A 21,981-nucleotide genomic window follows, 5' to 3' on the forward strand; every position below is an offset into this window, starting at 1 on the left:
GTCTTCAATCTTTCGCTTCTTATCAGCACTCATTATTTTAACAGAGTAAAAATATAAATCTTTTATTTTTTAACAAAAATCCTGTCGAAGTAGAAAACATTAAACTGTGCGTCTCAAATAACAATGAAAAGCTATTTGGAGGAAAATAGAAGTACTGGTAGGCCTACCGTAGCCGCTACCGTATTTGTATTTTATGATCAAACAATGCGTGAGAGCATGTTGCAATACATGCGCGACTGACGTAAGAGAAAAACACACTCGTAAAGGGAATAATATTTTGTCATGTAACCTGTTTAATTAAAACAATAAGTGATGAGTAGTAGTTTCTGCAAGTGCCGGCGGGCCGCATAAAATGATCTCGCGGGCCGCATGCGGCCCGCGGGTCGTAGTTCGCCCACCCCTGGGCTACTGTATTCAATCGCCATCTCCGTTTAAAGCTGATTGCGTATCAGCATGGGCAGTGGCGTACGCAGGGTTTTCTCAAGGGGGGGCCATTGAGAGTAGCGTAGCCAAGAATTTTGAAAGGGGGGGAGGTTGACGACCGGTGGGCGAAGCCCGACGGCGTTTTTGCTTAAGACGACACCCAGCGACGGGGGTCTGGGGGCCTCCCCCAGAAAATTTTGAAAAATTACTTTAAATTTGGTGCATTCTGAGAGTATCTTCAACAAAAATGTGGGTATAAATATTCCTGTAAAATGGTGCTGTCAGGTGGCATAGCAAAAGGATAAGATCATGTTTTCTTCGGCATTTTTCGGAAATAAAGCTAAGTCTCTATGTTTTCTTGTCGTTAATTCCTGGCTGAGATGTTTGAATGTTTGGTATTGGCAAAACTCGCTCTTTTAATGTAGTTTTGTTTAAAATTAGGCAAGTTTTTTTTAGGCTGAAACCATCATTCCCAGGCATAAAGAGACTGAAAGCATCATTCTCAATATCGTGACGTCACACGCGTGCCAAAGTGGGGTTGTAACCCTCAAGGCCCAATCCCCTTGGCTATGCCACTGGCCATTGATATCCCAGACGTCTTCATGATATCCCAGTATGGTTTTAGTTTAGACTTTATCCATTTCTCTCTCACTAATCACTATAATAGGCTTACAGAACACTATGCTACATTGGCATACCTGGGGTGGGGTAGGTGGATTGGGCCATGTATTTCGTATTGGCTTAGTCCAGGGGTGGGGAACCTTTTTAGTATTGCGGGCCACATAAAATGAGAAATGACACAGGCGGGCCACTAAAAATTTCGAAATTTTATTTACAGATAAAAAATGCAGCGAAGTAGACAATGATTTATTTCACTTTCACAGCTAGTGGGATGGCTGAAAGTTTTTATTTTTGGTGAGTCGTGTGATGTCTGCGGACACGGAAGATGTTGCAACTTTTAACTGCATCACGTTTTTATCAGTCAGTCTGGAGCGAAGTCGAATTTTTGTTAGATTCAATTTGGAAAAAAAAATTGCTCACGACAGTAGGTGCTTCCAAACAGAGACACATATTTCAAAGCATGTTTCCGCATGACTGAAAAATCATCAGCATTTAGGCTATGTAGCGTTGATAAAAGTTGAGCAGTGGAATGTTTTGGTAAACTTACATCGCTTTCAACGTACCGTCACTCTGGAGCTCTACTATTTCATGTTGGAAGTTACTAGGAATATCAGTTGCAACCACATTACAAGGAGAGGCAAAAATATCTAACTTCATTTCTTTACTCTTTATGTCCAACAATCTTGCTTTAAGTCTCTTTTGTTGACTCTGGTGACATATCACACTCTTCCAATCTGCCTTGAGCCAGCATGGAAGCAGTACGGCTCATAAAATCACATGGAACCCTGTCAAGTAACCCATGTTGATGCGTAATCTGCTGCAAGCGGAGATAGCGAATAATTATTAAGTCCCTTTTGAGCTGTTGTTCCAATATACTTTGGGTAAAGAAATTTTGACGCGGGCCACATGGAAAAGTCACGCGGGCCGCATTCGGCCCGCGGGCCGCAGGTTCCCCACCCCTGTTAGTCTATAACACAACATTGTTACAGTAATTGCTTTGACAGAGCAATGCAAAACATATTAAATGCCTTAATCTACGTCGTTAACTACTAAAACATTTTTAACAGGGGGGGGGGGGGGCATGGCCCAATGCCCCCCCCCCCCTGCGTACGCCACTGAGCATGAGTTATCTGTATCCATGCGCCATTGACATATTGATGGTGTCCGACGTTTTCTTCGTAAACAGTTTTTCGTAAAACAATTGTTCGTAAGCAATTCTTCGTAAAAGCAATTCTTCGTAAAGCAATTCTTCTTAAAGCAATTCTTCGGGCATGCAATTGACCGTAATACTAATTGTTCGTAAACAAATGTTCATAAAAGTTAGGCTACAGCTTTTTTTAAAAAAACAGTTACATATGTTTACGAACAATCAATTAGGGTAGCCTATATGCTAGAGATGTGCTAATTGTGCTTAAACACATGATTGTGCCACTGAAAGAAATCTGCAGCTCCTTGCCCGTTCAAAGCACTGGTATGCTGACGGCACCTTCAAGACAGTGCCTTCACTGTTTGAACAGCTTTACACAATAAACGGACTGAAGGAAAACACTTCAGTGCCTCTGGTGTATGCCCTGCTGGGGGACAAAAGGAGAGGGACATACATTCATGGAGTTGTTACCTGCTGTTGCTGTTCCAGAGACAATCATGACTGACTTTGAGATCGCCATGGTCAATGCAGTAAGCAGAGAGTACCCACTTTCAACTCACCGTGGCTGGTTCTTCCATTTGTGCCAGTGCATTTGGAGAAAAACGATGGGAATGTATTACCAGATGTTGCTCAGCCAGTAATTGACTACTTTGAAGACACTTGGGTTGGGCGCCCAGATCGTCGTCAAGGGCGCCGTCCTCCAATGTTTGCAATTCAAATGTGGAACTGCTATGATGGCGTCCTCAGTGGCCTTCCCAAAACTAATAATAGCATTGAAGGATGGCACAGAGGGTTCATGTTCCAGGTATCTGCAAATCATCCAGATATTTGGAAGTTCATATCTGCAATCAAGCGAGAGCAAAACCTAAATGAGGTTCGCATTGAACAGTATGTCAGTGGCCAGGCAGGACCCCCTCCAAAGAAGAAGTACAAGGACAGTGCAGAAAGACTAACTAGAATCGTCCGAACCTGGCGTCAAGACTTTCAAGATGATGAAATTTGTGATTACTTGCGTGGAATTCAGGGATATCTATAACTACGGGATTGGAAACTCTGTGGAAGTGAAAACCATTTTATACATCAGTAGGGTCACTTTTCTTTGTGCGTTGCTGTGATAAATAATCACATAAATTGACCTCACATGGCAGCAAGTAAGTTAGTAGACTAAACAAACAACCAAAAGTATAACAATCAATTTACCTGCTGTAAATTGTAAGGTCTACGCATGCCTGGTTTGTTTATTTGTTCGTATTCCATTAGTGCAGTCATGTTGTATTTTGTTTGCTGCTTAAAAAATTTCCAGAATGACTATTGGTTTTAGTTCTGATGACATCGTAAACGGATTGGTTTCGTACTGGATTGGTTTGTGAACAAGTTGATGATACAACAGCATATTTCACTGATTGCTGAACACTCCTCATTTACTTTTGATCCGATTTGCAGTATGCAAAATGCTAAAGAACAACAGTAGGCGGTTTTTGGACTCGTTGTATTCATTCATTTTTTGAATTCATTGTTTTTTATTTTCGAGCAGCGTAAATGAACTTTTATACATTAATTAAGTTTTAATGTGAGTGTACATTTTGTATTATTATTGTAAAATCGAATTTTGTATATTTTTTAGTCGGTATTTTATTTTGTTTATCTTTCTGTAGTGGTAGACTCGTAGTAATGTGATGACGCTACTGATGTATAGCACTTGATAGAGTTTCCAATCCCTGGTGGAATTGCACACAATAGGCCTACTTCATATTAAACTTCGCTCGTGGACAATTTGTACGAAGTTACTTAAAGGAGTATTGGTAGTGTAAGCAAAGAATTGCTAAACACAGACAATTGTTATATTCCAATAAATAACAAAAAATGCGTTTTTTCATTGTGCTTATTTGTTTATGTCGTCGTAACTTGGTTATTCAGGAAAATTTGCATTATGCACCTTCATCGGAAATTGCAAGACAAACCTTGCTGTTGCAAAAAATTGTTCACGAACAATTGACCTATCAACTGTTTACGAACAATTCACCTATACGAAGAATTGATGTATACGAAGAATTGCTTTACGAAGAATTGCTTTTACGAACAATTGTTTACGAACAATTGTTTTACGAACAACTGTTTACGAACAATTCACCTATAACCCATATTGATACCATGTGAACTTACAAACTGTAGGCCAGGCTTGCCAGATTGGCCCTTTTGGGGCCAAATTTGTGAAATTTGGCCCTTTTTAGAGGTAGTAGGCCCCCAAAAAAATTGTTTGGCCCCTTGGCCCTTTGTTTTCAATATTTGGCTCTTTTTGGAAGCAGTTGGCACATACTACCAAACTAGCTATTTAAGTATATGATCTTCGGGAAATTGAGACTGAAAAGTGTTATTACGATTTTTTAGACAGTATTTAGTTGACAATGTTTATGCCAATGCCAAAGATTCGAGTGGAAACACTGTAGAGTGTAGAAGATGAAGATTTAGAATTGTTCTTGTAGAATGTAGACTGTGTGGTTGTTGTAATATTGTAACGTTATAAACGTTGTTAACGTTATTATGTTTTATTAGCAACGTTATTAACATTATTGAACAATTTGGCTCTTTTTTACTCAGTTTGGCCCTTTTTTCAACATTGTTTGGCTCTTTTTCTCAAAAGCTGTCTGACAACCCTGCTGTAGGCTACTGCTTCCATGCTGGCTCAAGGCAGGTTGGAAGAGAGTGATTGATTTATGTCACTGTCATTAGGAGATTGTCTTAAGGTAGCCTACTAGAAAGCTTTGCTGTCCTGGTCGTGGGGGACTACGTTTTGTCTGGCCTCTACATTTCGACCAGCCTGGCTTGGGTTATCCCTTCCAGGAGCAAATGCCAGTAGGCTACCGCTCAGCATTTAAAGATGCTTTGGAAGCTTTCACCAGCAAACTTGAAAATTGAAATAGAAAAGTTAGAATGAACATGTTACCATGTTTAAAGAATTATCATCAGTGCTGGTTGTTGACGGCAAAGAACACGGCAAAAATTCTTGAAGAGTCTAAAGATTTCCATCCGAAACTTTATCTTAGGTATGTAGATGATATTTTTGCTGTTTTTGATGATGAAGATTCGTGCTCAACTTTTCTAAATGTGGTAAATTTCCAACATAAAAACATAAAATTCACAGTGGAAAAAGCTAGAGAAACTATACCATTCTTGGATGTTGAACTAAAGATTAACGAAAGTACTTTTGATACATGGGTTTGGCGAAAACTTAGTAACACTGGATTATTATTAAATTTCAACGCAGTGTGTCCTATGAAATGGAAATTTGGGTTGGTGTTAGGTTTGCTTAATCGTGCTCGTTCTATCTGCTCAGACAAATACCACTACATGAATAAAATCGCCAAAATTAAATCTATGTTATGTGCGAATGGATATCCCGGGCAGTTTTTTTATAAGGTTTTACAACGTTTCAATTCAATATCTTTATCGAATACTGACGTCATAAATTTCCAGAACTCTATATCCATACCTTTCCTAGGAAAGGAATCTCTCGTATGCGCTAAAAAACTATCTAAACTCTTTAAGTGTAAATTTGATATCGACATTGTTCCTCTGTACAAAACCTTTAAAATCAGTAGATATTTTTCGCTGAAATCTCCCGTTCCGCAGTTTCTTCGTTCCAACATTGTCTACAAATTCACTTGTTCGTGCGACACGAACATGACATACATAGGTATGTCCACTGGCGCCGACTTACGGGGTTACGGGGTGGCCACGCCACCCCGTAACCGTTGTGGCGGGGTGGCAGCCACCCCGTTTAGATTACATTACTTACTGCAAATAAATGTAATTTGAACGGACGTTTAAATCTTTTTTTGATCATTGGTTTTCGCTTCAAGTCAACGTAAAGCAAAAGGTGAACCAATACAGTATTGGGAAGAAAATGATTGTTTTTGTCACAAGCATGATACTCGCGTAACATCAAGCAAGCTACGTGAAGATTACGCAACACGTGGCTACGAGTTTTTTCCTTGTTGTTGTTGGGATCGTTTTATTTGTTACTTGCAGTGGCGGCTCGTGGCCTTTGGTGATGGGGGTGCTGCAAATGTTGATGGTAAGTATGACGTCATAATGTGACACGAACAGTCGAGCGCCGAAGGCGCGAGCTTCCTAGGGGGGTCTGGGGACATGTCCCCCCAGAAAATTTTGCACTTTATATGCTCTAAAATGCCATTGCTGGTGTTTTCAGGACAAAAAAATAAAAATTTTGAGCAGTTGAAAATGTGGACTTTTAGAACTTTGAAACAAAAAAATTGCTTTTTCTGAAAGGTTGGTACAAAATAGGAAATCTGAAGTAGGCCTAATAGATGGGAACATTTTGCTCATAATCTTCTTCTTCAATTGCCTTGCCTGAACCAGGCATCGACGGCCTCAGATGAATAATTAGACCAAATGTTCCTATTATATGTTGCATGGATAATTGTTTCTGTTTTGTCGTTAAATTGTTCCAGATGTGTTTGTCTTTGTCTGCCAGGTGCCCGCTTTCCAAAAATTTTACCAGTTAAAGAGAAATGCTCCAGTTTTTGCTTTCTTATTACATGGCCGAGAAATTTATATTGTCTGGTTTTCATACTTTTTAACAGAGTTCTGGTTTGGTTCACTTGGTGTAGAATTTCTTTATTTGTTTTCTTTGCCAGCCATGAAATGCGTTGCATTCTACGGAAACACCACATTTCAAAAGCATTAATCTTTTCTGCCATTTTTGTTGAAATATTCCAGGTTTCAGAGTTGTAATGAAAAACAGGATAAATATAGCATTTTAAAACTCTAGATCTTATTTTGAAAGAGATATTTTTATTGCAAAGAATTGGTTTCATTTGTTGAAAGCTTGCTTTTGCTTGGGCTGTTCTTATGTTGAGCTCTGTTTCGTCTCTTGCATCCCAATTCACCATAGTACCGAGGTATTTGAATTTTTGGACCTGTTTAAGAATTGTTCCATTAAGTGATAAATTACAAATAGGAGTTTCGGTTGCTTTTTTCTTTGTTATGACCAATGTTTCTGTTTTCTTTTTATTTAATTCCATGCCAAATATCTTGCTTTTCGTACACACAATATCTAATATGTTCTGCAGTTTTACGTCCGAGTCGGCTATCAAAACGGTGTCGTCAGCATATCGTATGTGGTTAATGTTGTTTCCTCCAATACTAATACCTCTTTCATCTTCAATATGTCTTAAAATTATTTCGCTGTATAATGAGAAAAGGTCAGGTGATAGCACACAACCTTGTCTTACTCCTTTCTGAATGGGCGTGTAGTCACTGCAGTCATCATTTATCCTGATAGCAGCTGATTGTTCGTAATATAAATTTTGAATGATTCTTAGATCTTTGTCGTCTATTCCAATTCTGTCGAGCATGCATAACATTTCATTATGTTGAACTCTATCAAAAGCTTTTTTATAGTCGATGAAGCACAAGTACAGGTCTTTTTGCATTTCGATTGATCTTTGAGCGAGGTTTTTCAGAATGAAGACCGCATTCCTTGTTCCTTTATCAGGCATAAACCCATATTGGCATTCATTTATTTCTGGGTGTAATTTGTTTCTAACTCTGTTCATGATGACTCTCAGCAGTAGTTTAATAATATGGGACATCAGACTAATTGTGCGATGTTCTTCGCATTCTCTTGTGCCTGGTTTCTTCGGGATTGTAATGAAAATAGATTTTGTCATATCAGTTGGAATTTCACCGGTGTCATATATTTTGTTGAAGAGTGCGTGGAGTACGTCAATGCCAATGTCATCTAGTACTTTTATCATTTCTGTGCTTATTTCATCTGGGCCTAATGCTTTGTTTGTTTTTGTTTTACTTAAAGCAAATGTTATTTCACTTTTTAAGATGGTTGGTCCTGAAAGTGGCTCAGAGAATTTAAACGGTTTTGTTGTTCTTTCTGGGTCCCCATATAACTCTTCAATGTATTCTTTCCATCTGTTAAGGATCTTGTCTTCTTCCAAAAGTATTTCACCTGATTTAGACTTTAAACACCCAGATTTCTGTATTGATTGGAATTTTCTTGTTATTGCTTTAATCTTTTGGTGTGCTTCACCTGGTGTAAAATTGTAGATTTTTTCAATAGTAGCACATTCGTTATTGCTAAATAACGAAAATCTGAAAATAAAACTGAAAATCAAGCTTTGAAAGAAGAACTTTGTGCTCTAAAAATGCAACATGAATCGCAATCTCTTCTTTTGCTACAATTGCAAGAAGGGTCATTTTTTAGTGCAAGATCCATTTTAAATTCTCCTGTTAGTGAATTGTTTGCATATTATACTGGTTTAAGTCACGTGCAATTTAAAACCCTGTCTGATTTTTTGACGCAAAATGTTACAAGTGCCATTAAATACAAAAAATGCAAAGAAAAATGTTTGAAATTGTCTTTGGAAAATCAGCCACTTTTGACTCTTTGCAGGCTAAGAAATGGGTTTCATTTAAAAGATTTGGCCTATAGATTAATTTTTCACTCCAGTGCATTGTAACAACTCAAACAAACAACGTAGCAGTTGCAGCACAGCACACCATCCAGGCTATATAACTTCTTCTATAAAAATATAATCAACTATTTAAACCATTGATAACACTGCATGGCTCTAACAACCCAGTTAAACTGTGTCTTAGAAAGCATTATTTGCAGCAGGTTTCCGATTTTAAGTTTTCTAAGACATCTCAAATAGGTATTTGCTGTCAAACCTGCAAGTACCGCAGAAGAAAATTCTACTTCTAAAAAATCACAGCATAAATGTGACAGAAACTGCATAAAAGCAATGCTAGATAATGGGCTAGCAAAAATAGCTTGCTCTCCTTCGCTCTGATTGGCTGAGCGTTGCTAGGCGATGGATCGGTCTATTGCTCAATTGATATCGGATCTTGCTACAACTACCATTGTTGGGACAAAAAATATGATGAATTCAAAGCAGATTTTTTCTCCTAATTTACAAGTAAAAAGGAAGTGTCCAACAGGAGAGTGACAATCTAGCCTATATAATATACATTGGTTAAAATTATTTGCAATATCATATATATAATATGTATATAAGCACTGTTTTGTAAATAGTTACCAGTTTTAACAAATTAGATAGGCATAGGCTATTATAGGCCTAACCCAAAACATAAAAAGATTAATTAATCAGTACGATACTTAACTTTAGGATGGCTTCTGAAGATTTGATTATGTGTGTCTGTGAATAAATAAATACAAAACTGTTGCTATTGATTGTTCAGACATTTCTTTTCCCAAATTGGTGTTTTGCATCGTTGACGAGTTGAACACTCCGTTTAGTGAGGGACTCAGTCAAGGCCATGGATGATCCAGCAAAGTTTTTCTTTCGCTGAAATACAAGATTTCTTGTGGTTTGTCTGACAAATTATTTTATGATCCGTTATTTTATTACTATGAATAACAAATAAACAAAAGACACAAAGTTCCTACAGTGCATGCTGCACATGCACTATGCAGGCTATAATTAGGGTGCATACAAAGGTAAACAGTGGGATAAACTACAAAACATAAGTTACTTACAAATAAACTGCTCCATGTCAACTGGAACCAAGCTTATTTATAGACAAAATCCATTCTTCTTGTTTACTTTTGAGCAAAATGATGACTTTGTCGTTAATGTCTGGGTAACGAAGAATTTTTTCTCTGTTGAAATGACGGCAAGAGCATTTAATGATTGGAGCCTTTCTTGATTGATGGTACTCAGAAAAGTTTTGATTCTTTTTAATGTCGAAAAGCAGCGTTCAGGCTCTGCTGTGGTCATAGGAATAATTAGGAGGATTTTTAACAGTTTGGAAATTTCACTGAGAGCATCTCTGAATAAATGTCAATAATTCAAATAACGCGGAATATTCATGCATGTCCAATCTGCTGTAGAATACTGCAAGTTCAGTTTCAAACTTTTCTTTTTCTATGATAAGATATGCTTCCACAGTTACTGCCACCTCATGTATGGGCAGTTTATTCTTAAAGCTATTGAAGCTTCTCTTGTTGAACAATTTTGCAGTTACTAATTGTTTGGTGAAGCAATATCTAGCCATTATGTCAACACATATGCAGTCACACACCTCCTTCGCTTCAGCCATAAGTGTTTTTGAAGAATTCTCACAGTACGGTACTTTTGAGTTTCTTATCACGGAAATTGCACTTTTGAAATTGCTTATATATTCATGTACTTTGAACACATCAATATCTCGAGATTGCATTTGGTTGAAAATCACTTCAACATGAGACATTATTTGATAAAAAAGCTGCAACCAAAAGAGGAATTTTTTGTTGGTTAGGTAATGCAAAATACCTGTTGCTTCTGAAATGGTATGATCAGTAGTTGATGTAGACTGTAGTGTATTTCATCAAGGCAGGATTTTAAGGGTTCCAAATGTTCATGAACTTTATTAACTGTTTGTAGGATGAAAGTTCACATTGACAGCACCACGTTGCAGCCTCCCGTGTCATAACCTATCCTTCTACCAGTCTACAGCTTGCTGCACAACTAGACTAGCACTTATAAACCATCAACACACAGCCTGAAAATAACAACGCTATGTGGAATTAATGTAAATATGGCAGACCCTGCTCAGCAAAATGCTGATAAAAAAATCTAGCCAATTAAGAAGTTGCGTTGTTCTTACAGTTACACCCCTAGATCTTTGACCTTAACTTATTATCGCAAGTAAACAAAGAACCTAGCTTAAATTTAATTAAGTAAGAACAATAATGATAACCTAGTGACTAGGTCCTAGTCTAAGCTCAATCAAGATAACCTAGTCTAAGCTTTATCTTTTTGTGCAGAAAGCAAAGCATATTAGTCTAACCATGTAACAGCATCAGTCACAGCCACCTAACATTGTGCTTGAAAACGATGAAGTATACTTGCAACAATAGTTAGCCTAACCAGCAACTGCAAAATTTGCAGTTCGGTATCGTCGAGTTTTAAAGCAACCTCAGCCAAAAATGACGTCACGATTCCTGTTTGTTCTTCTTTTATAAAATCACAACTGCAGAGCTTGCAGTTCAGAGCTTCCAAATATAAAACTTGAAAAGAGAGAGAGAGAGAGAGAGAAACCTTTTATTTTGTCTGTTGCGAGAAAAGTATACGGTACAAAATATAGACAATGCAAATAAAATAGCACCATAACTAGAATCTACAACAGACAGGAAGCAGCGAAAGACTATATTAGTCATCGAGTCAGCTGCTTCCCGTGTTTTTAATGTGACAAATGTCAAACATCGGCATTACGTTGAAACCAAGATATGCGTTAAAATAGGATAAGCTTAAGTTCCGTAAAAAATGAAAACATAAAGTTGTTTACTGCTGCGACAGTCAAGTGATTTGCTGTGATTTTATTCAAATATCAAAAAATATCATGCCCTACAAAAGTAGTAAGTTATGAGAAAAAAAACAAACAAAAAACTAAGCATAAACAACAACTTCAAAATGCAAATTGAAAAATCATAATACTTTTTAAAATCCAGAAATTATGAAACTTCTAGTCGATAGGATCTATAGAGAAAATGAAAAAAAAACGTGAAATTAATAAAAAAAATAAAATTCTGAAATGTGCAGGGGGTGCTGCAGTTTTGCAGTTTCTATAGACGAGCCGCCACTGGTTACTTGTCATTAGTCATTGTTACATTTGTTAGGTTCACAATGGGATTTATTAATCAATAACATACGATCTTTCCATTGCCTCCCTCAAAAATTTTTTTGAAAAATTTTAAACTGCTCATAATATCGCTATAAATTATGACAGCTATAAAATACTTGGAAATAAAATTATCTCAATGATTGATAGCTCCACCTCGTAAATGAATGTCTATTTTCAAGTTTCATTAAAAAAATGCAATTTTCGAAACTTTTTGCGTTTTGTTTGAAAAGTGCACTTAGTAAAGTAGCAGTTTTAACATTCTGCAAATTTAGACATTTACATAATTCTATTCGAGGAAAGCTACACCCCCTGCCAATTTCCAATAATGAAAGCAACCTTTTTCAATTATATACTCAAGATTTTGAATTATTTTCCGATTTCAATTGGAGTGTACTGTCATCTACTTCATGCTTTAATTTCTACTTTGTTATCTACTTAATGCAGTAATATTGCGTGTCAATGCGTGACAAACTGTGAGGCGGGAATTTATTGGTCTGACATAGGAGTTGCTTGTTAGGCTACATCATAGAAAAAATTACGAAAACTCGTCTTGTAAAAGTCTGATGCGGAAGTTTATTGGCCTGACATAGGAGTTGCTTGTTACATCATAGAAAAAGTTACGAAAAAGTCGTCTTGTAAAAGTCTGATGCGGGAATTTATTGGCCTAACATAGGAGTTGCTTGTTACATCATAGAAAAAATTACGAAAAGTCGTCCTGTAAAAGTTTTCGCCGACATTCCAGTTTTATTCAGCTTAAAGATGCCACCGAAAAAGCGTTCAAAATTGCAGCTCTCCATTGAGTCATTTTTTGTTGCGTCTAGTCAGGATTTCAGCCAGCATGAAAGTGACCAAACGCCTGAACGAAACGAAAGTGTGCCACTGCCAGAAGGCGTTAGCACGATCAGGGAGGTAGAAGAACCGAGCACGAGCAGGATAATCGCTGTTGAAGGGAGAAGCTATCAAAAATCGTGGGAGAGCGAATTCCCGTGGCTAGAATACGATAGATGCAAAGATAGAGCATTCTGTCCGATTTGCAAATGGGCAATTTCGCACAACAAAGTAAATGTGGCGTCGTTAACTCCATTAATTCAGAACTCTGTAAAAGTTTGGACAGAAACTGGGAATGGTAACTGGAAGAAAGGAAAACAAGGTATCAAAAAACATGGGGATAGTGGTATTCACAAGGATAGCACACAAGCGAAATTAGTCTCTGAGCAAGGTCTCCAAGCTACAATTGCTTTATCCGAAAAGACATGTAAAAAAATGCAACAAAATCGTGATGCTATCAAAGCAGTATTCAATTGTCTTTTGTTTCTTGGTCGGCAAGGCATTGCTGTTCGTGGTCACACTGACAATCGCTCAAATTTTTGCGAATTAATGAAACTCCTGGGAGAATACAATTCAAACGTAGCGAAGTGACTCAACCGTCAACGGTACAAATGGTTAAGCCATGAAATATGCAACGAAATTTTGGAAATGCTTGCTCACAACGTGCTTCGTAATGAAACTGCTAATGTCAAACAAGCAAAGTATTATTGTATCATGGCCGATGAAACAACAGATGTTACTACTAAAGAACAACTTTGTTTATGTGTTCGGTATACAGATGAAATATGGAAAGTTCATGAATCACTTCTCGGTTTAATCGAGTGTCCGTGCACTGATGCGGCGACTCTTCATAAGCTAATATCTGATGGATTGACTTCTCTTGGCCTTGACCTTTCCCTCTGTCGAGGTCAAGGGTATGATGGAGCTGCTGCCATGGCAGGAAGACTTTCAGGTGTGCAAGCTCGCTTTAAAGAAACTCGCCCAACTATGCTTTATTTGCATTGCGCAGGTCATCAAGTAAATCTGATCGCACAAGATTGCTTCAAATCCACTAAACAAGGACTGCATGCAATATCAGTGTTAGGTGCTGTTGTTAATTTTATAAAAGCATCTCCGAAAAGACTGGCGAAATTTAATGATTTCATGAAGATAAATGAATCTTCTTCCTCGCCTTCATTGCGCCCTCTCTGTACCACACGCTGGGTAATGCAGCTCCCAGCCGTAAATGCTTTTCTTTCCCAGTATGAGGTCATACTAGATTGGCTTGACACAGCATCGAAAGAAGATGGCATGGATGCTGTCACTCGAAACAATGCCATTAGCCATGTTTTATCCATGGAGAATTTTGACGTTTACTTTTCCTTGCGTGTCTTGCAAAAGCTTTTGCTTATTTTAAGCCCTGTACATATCGCTGTTCAGAAACGCGGGATCAATGTCGGAAAGGTACGTGAATTATTGGAAGCCGTATCATCAACAGTTTCTTGGAATGCAGCAACAGAAAGTGAGGCATCTGCGTTGTTCGACGCATGTAAAAAATCAGCTGTTGATATGGGTTTGCAGTTGCCATCTTTGCCGCGTGGCCGTGGTAGACGTACTGCAAGATCTTTCGATGACCAGCAACAGCAACCGGTTTTTTCTACCGTAGATGCTTACTACCAAAGCATTTATTTAGACGTATTTAAACAGTGTTCTTCTTCACTTTTGTCACGTTATTCACAGCAGGACATGAAAACGATCAATGACATGGAAACAGTTCTGCTTGCCAAGGATGATGATGATGGCGTATGAGCGATCTTTCCAGGCTAGATTGGAGGGCAGGAAATCTTCAGCCACTCAGCAGTCTCGTCGTCCAGGATTCTCAGACCATGCGCACCGTGTGGAGGCCGGTGGATTAGGCAGTGGTGAATGACATGGTCTGCAGTCTGTTTCGTGGCACCACACTCGCATTCTGGTGAAGGAGCCAGGCCCCACTTGTGCATGTCCGAACGAAAGCGGCCGACGCCAGTTCGCAGGCGGTTAAGCCTGACCCACGCAAGCCTTGCGAGGGACATCCCTGGTGGACGGGGATCGGCGTCGGGTATGAAGTCACGAAGCGTGGAGGTGTGATTTTGCCACTCCGTGTTCCACATGTGGTTCGTCCAGTGTGCCGCACTTAAACCAAGTTCTTCTGCGTTCTTAAGGAGTTGTTGTGCGGCAGGCACAAAGGGGCGTCTTGATTTCAACCGCTGCTTTATAGGTGGTGGTCTCTTGAGTGTTGCATGGAGGAGATGGTCGGGGTCCAAAGCGCGGCGAGCGAGAGAAATCGTGGCTCCTTTACGGCGTAGCTCAGCGGGTTGGATGCCTGCTAGGATGGGTAGGCAGTCCGTTGGAGTGGGACGCAGGCATCCAGTCACAGTACGCAGTGCGTCGTTGATGGCGGTATCAATCTGGTGGGTGTGAAAACTACGACACCAGACCGGCGCGCAGTACTCAGCGGTGGAATGAACAAGGGCTAGGGTAGCTGTACGAAGAGTTTTAGCACCAGCTCCCCAGCCGGAACCCGCCAATCGCCTCAAAAGTGCGACGCGTGTAGATAGTTTTTTGCGCAGTGACTTTAAGTGCCGGCGGTACGTGAGTGACCTGTCTAGGGTTATGCCAAGGTATGTAGGTTCGGCACAGTAGGGCAGGCGTTCCCCATCAATCTTGATGTTTATCTCACGCTGTGCCTCCCGGTTGTTAAGGTGGAAGGCCGCCGACACTGTCTTTGACTTGCTGAGCTGTAGCTTCCATTTCTGGAGGTATGCTGATAGTGTTTGCATGTCTTGGCTGAGGTTCCTCTCCACTGACTGCCAGTTTCCTGCTAAGGATCAAGCATCGGAAGAGAACAGAGCTGCTTTTGAAAATGTCACTGCCACATATAAAGATGACATAAACCCAACGCTTCTGCGTCTGGAATTGCAACAGCTGGAAAGTTTTCAACAGCAAAAACAGATTTTTGTTTCAACTATGTCGCAACTGCTTGATCTATTTGCAAGCAATGAAACAATTTCATTAATGCTTCCAAACGTGGTCTGCATTGTGAAAATATATTTATCGTTGCCTTCCACCACCTGCGAGGCGGAGCGATCGTTTAGTGCACTCAGGCGCATAAAAACCTACTTGCGATCTACCATGACGCAACAGCAATTGAACCACGTCCTAATTTTAAATGTTTATCAAGCTGAAGCTTCACAGTTACAACTTGACCAGTTGATTAACAGTTGGATTGACAGAGCTGCTGTGCGCAAAAATACTTTTGCCAAATGTTAAGTGTCAGAGCAGCAACGTAACAATAAAATTCACGACATACTGTAACATTGGAAACGTGTCTTTAAACTTTTAATTCTTTTGAGAACTTGCCTTTTAAGTTTGTACCTTGTGTTTCGCATTTTGCCTTATGCGTTTTCCATGATCTATTGATTGGCTGCTGTTAAATACGCTTTCCTGATAGCGTTGCGTCACTTCAAAACTCGAGTTCCAACAATAAGTTCAAACGTTTAGTGCCGCAGCTATGTGGGCGTTTACCTTGCTAGTTTATGTTGAAATCTGAGTGCATGTTGAGATTCAAATAAAGCTATCCGTTTGTTTATGAGAGTTCGTCCGAGATAGTTTAGACTTTGTTTTAAAGTTGCTTTGTAAATTATCGAGCTAAAAATCAGGTGTGAAAAGACAATTGCATCTACCAAACACGCTTAATAAAAATCAAACAAAAACATGCAGTTTGAAAGTTTTTAGGTTGCCAATTGCCATATTGTGCTATCCGCCACCCCGTGCAAAAATAAAAGTCGGCGCCTATGGGTATGTCCACAAGACACTTGGTAACAAGAGCAACGGAACGGAACACCTAAATTTAACAGACATCAATAAACACAGTGCAATCAAAGACCACATTTATGACTGCAATATTTGTTCCAACATCAAATTTACATTAGATTCATTCAAGATAATTCGCAACTGTCAATCAGAGTTTGAAACTAAAATTCATGAGGCACTCCAAATTAAGCAGCACAACCCCAGGCTCAACAAACAATTATTCGCTGGAGGGGCATCTTTTTTGTTGAATTTGTATTAGCTTACGTTTATTTTATGTTATGTTGTCCGCTCACTATCTTGTCTCATAACCACACTCCCGCATAATTATGACAGATTGCTACCACCTTTTGTGTTTGTTCGTCAGTTGTTGCTTGTACGCAGGTCAGTGCAGTTTTATTGAATTTCAGCCATTTATTATTAACATTTCACGAATAATTGTTTTGTTTAGATGAATTAAGATATTTTCCTGAAGAGGGCAGAAAGTTTTGCCGAAAACGTTTGAAATTATGTATTTATTTCATTTCTGTATTAATTTTGAATTATGCAATTCAATGTTATTAAGTTGTTATCGATTGTCTGTCTAAAGAACAAGTTCTTCCAGAGTTGGAAAAAGAATGATTTTGCAACATCTCACAGCATTAGAACTGGAATTCATTCAATATTTTCCTGAAATTTATGATGATGAGCTTGATTTAATACGAAATTCATTTACATTGTTGATGGAAAAACTTCTCAATACATTGCAAGATAAATTTTTGAAACTCAAAATAGATTCTTGCGCAAGAGACTGAACCTATGTAAAAAAAATCAATCACTGGATTTTGGCCATTAATGTGTAATTCCTATCTCAAAGTGGCAGAACAAGCTATTCGAAGTATCTTTTCGTTTGCTTCCACTTATCTATGCAAATCAGGTTTTTCAACTCTTGCAAATGAAAACAAAACAGACAAACAGATTAGACGTGGAGAATGATATTCGTTGTGCTCTTTCCAATACTCTTCTACCACATTCATGAGTTGTCAAAACAAAAAAAATCACAAGCTTCACACAGACTTTTAAATGCATTGACTCTTATATTTTGAATGTAGCCTATTCTTTGAATAAAATACTTTTCAGCAACGTTCTTCGTTAATTAAATTATTTTAGCATGAAAAGGAATATTAGCCTACAGGCTAAAAGGATTATTACTAGTGAAAGTTTAGTTTCCCAAGACTTAGATTAAAATATTAATGTAAACGAGTTTTTAACAAACTAAATTTATCGGGGGGAATTTAGCTTTGAATATCGATTAAAAGGGTCCACCGGATAAAAAAGGTTGGGAACCACTGCACTAGGCTATGATGCAAAATGTCATAGGCCGGGGTAAAACGTAGTCTACACTTAGAATATAAACAATTTTTGCAAATAAAGGTAGAATAGCCTACGTTATAAATTTTTATAATTTAATTATGATAAACTGTTTTTAAAATCTCACAGCAGAATGCCTATTATAACCTCAGTTGTATAGCCTAAGCTACTATAGCGACCTATGCTATTTTTGATCTGGCATTCACACTAATTGTGTAGCCTGAAGACTTTACCTCAGTGGTTATGCACCCCACTCAAGATCAAGCGGCGCCGGTTCGGCTCTCCGGGTGTGCGCTTGAGCAACGCGTTTCAGGGTTGCTCTCCATTCAGCAGCACCTAGTGTATGCAATATTTTCTCGGCAACAACTACCGGAAACTCCACCCTGTCAATCTCAGTGACCGTGCCTGCGTCAATGGTTCAAAGCTTTATCTACACAATCTACAGGTATGCGAAATTGCCAACATTAAGCTCTCAAAAAAGCTTTCCCATTCCGAGGATGAGGATCAAATCGCGGTAGCCAGTTCGGTAATCGATCACATCAGTAGCCACAACATGTTAATCCCCAGTAAGATCCCAATTGCAGCCAGGGCCGTGTAAGCGCCATCTCGTCCTCCTCCCTGAAATCCACTAGTGGGCCCCTATGTTTGGCGATGGCGCTTAAAAATAAGACAAGAAGTCATTCAGGGTCGTGGCCTGTAATGTTCATAACTTACGTATAACGGTAAGTTGATCTTTGTGGGCTCTTCGTAAATCAAGATGAAGGCAGATTCATTTACTCTAAAATCTGGTGACCTACCACAGCTGTAAACATCACATAATAATGAATGGTTTGATCGGCACAGTGCAGTAATCAGTGGAGCGTGTTAAATCCACATGAGGCAGTATTGCTTATCTGTTACACCTCCCTTCTTGCAGGATGTTCTTAAGCATTACTAATGACATTCACAACTGATAACAAATCACAAGCACGGTATAAATAATTCAATCACGATATCTCGCAGGTGTCTTAATATGTCTGCCAGATCGTGTCGTGCGATTAAGAGTATTCTCAACAACCTGCGGAGTAGTTTCATTTGGTGGGGACACTAGGTTGCTCTGTGTGGATGACACTTGAGCATTGTGTGGGAAGCTGGATGAAACTATGTCATCTAAATAATCATAGTTACGTACAGGTGTTGAATTACAAGCTTTGTACAAATCACGCCGGTTTCGTCTAATTTGTCCATGAGAATTTTCAATGACGTACGAACGAGGCTCATCTCTTTCATTATTTACCATAGCTTTTTCCCAATAATTGTCTTTACGATAACGTACTTCATCTCCCTTTTTCAATACAGGCAATGACTTAGTTCCACGGTCATAATAGTGTTTCTGACGACTTTGCCGGTTACACAAATCATCGTAAGCGTCAACAATTTGCGGTACAAGCAACTTCGTCGCGATAGGCAATTTTGTACGTAGTCTTCTGCTCATCAACATTTGTGCAGGTGAATACTGCAATCCAGCAATAGGCGAGTTACGATACTCTAACAATGCAATATAGGCTACAGATCAGTATCATCATCATACGCTTTTTTCATCAAATTTTTGACAGTTTGGACAGTTCTTTCAGCCTGGCCATTACTTTGACTAAAACCAGGGCTAGATGTTGTGGACTTAATACCCCATTTGCTGGCAAATTGTAAAAACTCTTTACTACCAAATGGCATATTATCCGACACAATTTCCTCAGGAATGCCATGACGTGAAAAAATTTGTTTCAATTCATTAACAACACTTTTTGCAGTTTTATCAACTAGTTTCACTACTTCAGGGTACTTGGAGTAATAATCTACTACAACAAGATAATCAACATTATTAAGAGTCATTATGTCCGTTCCAACTTTAATAAAACGTCCATTCGGAATCACATGAGAGATTAATGGTTCTCTCTGATGACATCTTTGATACTTGCCGCAAGTTTGACAGTTTGCAACAACATCTTCAATGTCTGCACACATTCCAGGCCAATAAAGCAGTTCTCTTGCCCTAGATTTACATTTTTCACCACCTAAGTGGCTTTCATGAATTAAAGTCAACATTTCAGATTGTAACTTAGAAGGAACAACGATACGTTCATTTGAAAAAACAATGCCTTCAGAGAAGTGCAATGTGTTCTGCATATCCCAAAAACGTCTTGCTTGAGCCGGTACGCTTTTTCGTAGACTTGGCCATCCATTCAAGCAGTAGTTGGATATGGTTTGTAAGGTTGGGTCTTCCCTTGTAGCTTTTCGGAATTCTTCAAGTTTCGGAGAAGAAACAGGTAAATTTATAATCAGTGAGTGTATAACATACTCAAGCTCTTCATTCAATGCATTGTCTGATGTCTCCGGTAAATATGCTCTCGATAACGTGTCAGCCATATACATGTACTTTCCTGGTACAAATTTTACTCGAAGATCATATGGTTGCAATCTCAGCATCAGTCTTTGAAGTCTCGGTGGAGCCTTGTTTAAAGGTTGCTTCATGATTGTTTCCAGCGGTTTGTGGTCGCTTTCAACAGTCACGTCTTCTTTTCCATACACATACTGATGGAATTTCTCGGTTGCAAACACAATGGCAAGCATTTCCTTTTCAATTTATGCATAATTCTTTTCGGCTGATGTCATTGTTCTGGACGCATATGCAATAGGCTTACCCTTTTGCAATAAACAAGATCCTAACCCACTCTGTGATGCATCGCACTGAATTGTTACCGGATTGTTTACATCATAAAACGATAAAACTGGCTTACTTGTTAACACAGTTTTCAAGTGTGTCATCGCTTTGTCGTGTTCATCTGTCCATTTCCATTCAGCGTTTTTCTTTAAAAGTTCACGAAGGGGTGCTGTAATCGTTGACTCATTCGGTATGTACTGCGATAAATATTTTGTCATTCCCAAAAATCTTTGCAGAGATGCAATATCGTTTGGTTGAGGCATGTCTGCAATGGCAGATACTTTCTTGTTGTCTGGCTTCAACCCATCTTGTGACACGAAATTTCCCATGTATTCAACAGTACTGACTTTAAATTGAATCTTGTCCTTGTTGAATTTCACACCCTTGTCCTGTGCTCTGTTGAGCACACTTCGAAGAATTTCGTCATGTTGTATTTCATCAGTGGCTGCGATAATCAAGTCGTCAGCAATAACATGTACACCCAGTAAGTCGCCAAACGTTTCTTCGTTTCGTTTCTGCATAACTTCACTGGCGGATGAAATACCGAAGGGCATTCTTAAAAATCTCTTTCGACCCCATGGCGTGTGAAATGTTGTGAGATAGGATGATTCGTCACTCAGCTTCACATGCCAATACGCATTCTTCATATCAATAACAGTGAAAACATTTTTCCCTGATAACTTTGCTTGTACATCTCCTGGCGTCGGGATGTTATGACGTTCGCGCATGATAACCGCATTAAGTGGTTTGGGGTCTAAGCATATACGCAAGTCTTTGTTTTTCTTCTCAGCTACCACCAAGTTGCTTACCCATTCTGTTGGGATGTCTACATTCACAATGATGTCATCCTCTTCAAGCTTGTCCAGGACGCTTTTCAGTTTGGGCTGTATTGCATATGGGACTCTACGGGGTGGTTGAACTACAGGTTGTGCATCAGGCTTTATCTGAATGTGGTACTCCTTTGCATAGGTACCAACGCCGGTGAAAACATTAGCATAATTAGTGTTTACGCTGTCACGTGATAAGGGTTCACTACATACATCCACTCGCTTAACTAAATTAAGTTTCGCACACGATGATTCACCCATTATCGATAAGTTTACAACATCAGTAACATAGCACAATAAATCAAAGTAATCACCGTTCTTATTTGCACATTTAATCACAGTAGTGCCTAAAGGCTTCACATTTAGATTTCCAAAACCACAAAGCTTAGTGTTGGTTTTAGTTAGTACTTGGCCAGTCATGGCACTAAACAATTTCAACGGTATCACGTTGGCTTCGGCTCCTGTGTCTAGTTTAAACAAGACAGAAAATTTGTGATTATCTCCATCAATAACGGTAAGATGAGTTTTCATTCTGGATGTAAACTCTTCGTTACTGTTAATTGATGAGATTCTCAGGAAACCTACATCCTCATTTT

At 38.9% G+C, this 21,981-nt stretch overlaps 1 long non-coding RNA gene and 1 pseudogene across 1 annotated transcript; one reads left to right on the forward strand and one right to left on the reverse strand.

Annotated features, from left to right (window-relative positions):
* Positions 1 to 9,422: 9,422 nt before the first annotated feature.
* On the reverse strand, positions 9,423 to 10,720 carry LOC145767595 (uncharacterized). The gene is made up of 3 exons (XR_014288817.1): positions 10,504 to 10,720; positions 9,729 to 9,851; positions 9,423 to 9,537 (listed from the first exon to the last, which is right to left on the reverse strand). It is a non-coding gene; the product is annotated as an uncharacterized LOC145767595 (long non-coding RNA).
* Positions 10,721 to 11,990: 1,270 nt separating this feature from the next.
* Positions 11,991 to 15,970, forward strand: LOC145766564 (zinc finger MYM-type protein 1-like; annotated as a pseudogene).
* The last annotated feature ends 6,011 nt before the right edge of the window (positions 15,971 to 21,981 follow it).

This window comes from Aplidium turbinatum, chromosome 3 (assembly GCF_918807975.1).
Source record: "Aplidium turbinatum chromosome 3, kaAplTurb1.1, whole genome shotgun sequence".
NCBI lineage: Eukaryota > Metazoa > Chordata > Ascidiacea > Aplousobranchia > Polyclinidae > Aplidium > Aplidium turbinatum.